Here is a 4,637-nt window from a genome sequence, read left to right on the forward strand (position 1 = left end):
AACAGACAATGCAGCTACTCAACCCCCAAGCACAGCAGCTACATGGTTAATTTTGAATGTTGAAGTTTCATGGCAGGTAAATACCAGTTTTATGAAACTAAATGAAGGACAGCATTATTTTCTCTCTATGCTTTTTAAAGTTTTCTGTTGGACAGACCTAGTTCACACCCACCTTACTTCCACCTTAGTCATGTTTCATGAAGTATGTTTCCATTGTAAACAGCTTATTTTTTTTTTTTTCCGCAAGCCCCTATATTTTATTTCAAAAATATATTTTTGGAATCCTTGCTTATAAAGATTGTGGAGAAAATCCTTCTCAGTTTTCCTTTCGAAGTCTATTAAACCAAACAAACTTTCACTCTACATCCCCCTTCTTTGTTCTGTTTTATCTGCAGTCCACTAAGGAGCTGTTCCACTGATCTAGCTGAAAACACAGCTCCTTCCAAGTACTCACTTCCCTAATCCAATTATTACATAGGTCTTTTTAGCATGTTTAGCCTATGCAGCATAACATCAAGCTAGGGAAAACTGAACATGTAAGTTAGGTCTGAATAAGCTGGCATTTATACATGACACTGCAGTAAAACACAGAGGAACTGTGTCACCTCAAACCATCTGCATTTTCTTGGGCTCCCTCTTCTATTTAGGGCATCTGCATTTATCCCAGCTGAAATGTACCAGCCTGTATCACACCCGCTTTGAATTTGTTTCACACTTGTAAAGGGCTCTTGTTGCTGTGTTGGTTGTTTGGGTTGGTCTTTGTTGGGGTGTTTTGGGTTTTTTTTTTTGTTTTGCTGTTTTTGTTCCCCAGACACCCTTACCAGTAAATATAGAGTCTGACTAAGGACTCCTGACTTGCTGCTTACAGCGTATGCAGAGAGAATGCTCTACTTGAGATGCTTGCACTGCAGTGCTTGTTACCTGCCACTTCCCCTTCCACTGCAGTTACAGCAAATGGAATAACCTCACCTGGTTACACACCGCTTTCAGAAACCAGTATCCCTGCTACTAACCAAAGGCATTATTTACAGTCTTGAAACTTCGCTGCAGACGTACACCAGTCCTATCCTCACCAGCAATTACACCTTCTGTTCATGCTGCTTTGAAATGTTTGAAAACTGTCAGGTTTTGATGGCTTCATCATTCAATTCTGAGGTCAGGGAGAGCAGGTATTTGAGAAGGGCATGCAGCTACAATGTGCCTGAGCTCGTGTGCTTTGTGACCTAGTTCTGTCTCTGAATTCCTTAGGCTAGAAATATCCAGAATTCAAGTCTGAAATGTATTTCTTACAGCAGTAGAACAAATGCAGTGACTGGATGCCATGTACTCAACGGAGTCATTCTACAGTGATGATCTGGATTAAACTGACATGTCTAGTTTCCATGCTTCATTTTAGGCATGCTAGTTTCAAGACATTGTGAATTCTAGCACCGATAGAGGAGACTGGTACATAATCATAGCATCAGCAGAGAAGAAACATGCTTCTCTGTTGTGCTCAGTCATGCATGCCATATGATCCAACCTGCAAGTCCAAAAACTCCATTTCCAACTGATAGAAGAGGACTCGTTTTACTGATTGTTAGCTGAAGCAAACCGCGAGGTTGAACTTTAACTAAACAAAACCATACATATGTCAAGAAGGAACAAGACAAAGGGTAAAGAACATTCTTTGCCTATTCAGCTCATTGAACCAGGAACCATTCCTCATGAAGTCAGAACAAGATAAGAGAAGCCAACCTAAAACCATAAAAGGAAAACAAGAGAAGTTCAGCCAAAGGTCAACAAAGATACGGCCACCAGGGGTCCCAGAGACCCTGGGGACCCTCACTCAAAACAAACTGCACATGCTGTAGTGGGTAGTAACCTGTGTTAATTAGTTCTGGGAAGAGATTATCATATGTATGAGATTTCTGGGAATTCTAGTGTATACCTTTGAGATCAATGCTTATAAGCAAGAAACCTGTAAGAATCAGCATGCGCGTTAGGCGGAGCCCTGTACATCCAGTGCTGTAAATAAATAATGCCTGCTTCTTAATGCTACATTGGTATTAAGGAGTTTTATTCTCCTGACTTTCAGTGACACAGAATTTTAAAATTATTTTTCCATCTGAAAAAGATGTACAAAATAATTTTTGTCATCACTACAATTTTTTTTGTTCTATCACAGTAAGTTTAAATATTGTTTTAACAAGAGAAGCCATTAATCTGTTGGTATTAAAAAGCTGTATGAATTCAAAGGGGAAAAAACTAAACATGCAATTGTGAAATACAACAATATTAAACAAATAAAAAAAATCTTTCTCGGTGTCCTGAATTAAGTACTGATGGTACTGTGCCACTCACGAACTGCAGGTGTGTTCAATGCCTTCTTTAAGGAAATGTCAGAGCAGCATTCCTCAAGGTGAGGTCCAATGGTAGCCCATTTTGCACCAGAAATTGCTTTACAAAATAACTGAGAAACTAAAAACATTGCAGAAATATGTGTGAAGAAATAAATTTTAGTATTTGTTCATTAACTTTTACCCTATTTTTTATTTGATTATATATGAAGCTGTGGTAATATAAATAAATACTTAGCATTTTTCAGACTGACTGAATGGTCATGGCTGGCAGGGATCTCTGGAGCTCATCTGGGCCAACCCCCTGCTCAAGCAGGTCACCTAAAGCTGGGTGCCCAGAACCATTCCCAGACAGCTTTTGAGTATCTCCAGGGAGACAGACCCCACAACCTCCCTGGGCAATCTGTGCCACTGCTCAGTCACCATTACAGGGAATAAGCATCCCCTGATATTCAGAGGGAACCTCCTTTTTTCAGTCTGTGCCTGGCTCCATCCTCTTTGCACCTTCCCCTCACGTATTTATATACATCGATGAGATCCTCCTGAGCCTTCTCTTCCCCAGGCTGAACAGTCCCAGCTTTCTTGGCCTTTCCTCCTAGGAGAGATGCTCCAGTCCCTTCATCATCTTGGTGGCCCTTAGCTGGACTCTCTCCAGTATGTCCATGTCTGTCTTGCTCTGGGGAGCCTAGTCCTCTCCGCCAGCAGCAGGACTTTACTCTTCCCCCTGTTGAACTGCATGAGGTTCCTCTGGGCCCATTTCTCCAGCCTGTCCAGGTCCCTCTGAATGACAGCACGACCCTCTCGTGTATCATCCCCTCCTCCCAGTTTGGTGTCCTCTGCAGACTTGCTAAGGGTGCTCTGTGCCCATCATCCAGATCATTACTGAAGTCATTCAACGGCATCAGACCCAGTATTGGCCTCTGGGGTACTCCCCTAGTTACTGGCTCCAAGCAGATTGTGTGCTACTGATCACCTCCATCCAGGCTTATATTAGCACCTGTAGTACGTTCAGGGTATGTATTAGAACTGCTGCACTCCCTCTGTCAGACTGCATACTTCACATGCATGAAGAGGTAGAGCTGGCTGTGCTGCCAGGCCTCTGTCGTTTTCTCTCTGCTAAGTACTGTACAGGCACTGAACTGGCACAGCACTCTCTCTAGCATGCAGTATGATCACCTGGTCAGCTGTGATTAATGAGAGACACTAGTCAATCTCTCAGCTTGACCTAAATCACAGAACAGTTTGGGCGGAAGAGACCTTAAGGATCATCCAGTTCCACACCCCATCCCACCATGGACAGGGATACCTTCCACTTGACCAGGTGGTTCAAACCAACCTTGGCCTTCAGGTGTCAGAGAAACGACACACCACTCTTGCAGCTTGCTACTGTGGTCCTGCAGGCACAGCTATGTGGGAATTTGTTCTGCAGGTTCGTGTGCTGCAGCCCGTGTCCTCTGTCAAAGCGTGCTGGTGCTAAAGAAAACGCCCAGCATGCACACACATATGCACATGCACGTCTACTCTTCTACAAGCCATGTGTCCATCCTGCAGCCATTCCAGTCTCTTTGCAATCATAGATGTCTTGAACAGAAATCTGGGCTAGAGTAGGATAAGACACAAGGAAAAGGTGATGGTAGGACAGCTACCGCAGGGATTTGGGAAGCAGAAACTCAGCTGGATGTTGACCAATCTATGAAATAGTAAAATAGCAGAAAGCTTGACCAGACAGTGACTATGAGCCCATGTTCCAAGATCCTCTTGGGATCACTGATAAAGTGTTAACTGAAGCCAGTCATCTACCTGATTTTTACCCATCCTGAAAGGTAACCTTGGCTCGTAAGCATCTCCCTGACTGCAGATGCCCCGCTTTGCTGCTGTGCCTGAGCTGCCATGTACCCTCAGCCCCGCCTTCAAGTACGGCAGGCTGAGGCTGCAGTTTAGACAGCATTCCTGCCGCAGAGCCAAGGTTTCTACTGCGATCCCACACGGACTATTCCCGGGAGCCGAGATCTCGCGTTCCACCCGCGGTGCTGTTCCACTGAGGGCGGGTCGGGCAGGGCGGCGCGGCGCGGCGCGGCGCGGCGCGGCGGAGCGGGCGAGGCGGGCGGAGCCGCCTCCCGCGCCGGCAGCTCCTCCAGCCCTACCCCACCAAAGCTGCCCCCGCCACAGCAGCGCGTGCGCGGCGACGGCGCGCGCAGCCCGCAGGGGGTACACGTTCCACTTCCTGACAGGGCAATGGGCCGTTATAGACAGCACCGCCAACCAATGGGATTGCCGGACTGGGAAAGGGGGCGGGAT

The sequence above is a fragment of the Strigops habroptila genome, chromosome Z, assembly GCF_004027225.2.
Source record: "Strigops habroptila isolate Jane chromosome Z, bStrHab1.2.pri, whole genome shotgun sequence".
NCBI lineage: Eukaryota > Metazoa > Chordata > Aves > Psittaciformes > Psittacidae > Strigops > Strigops habroptila.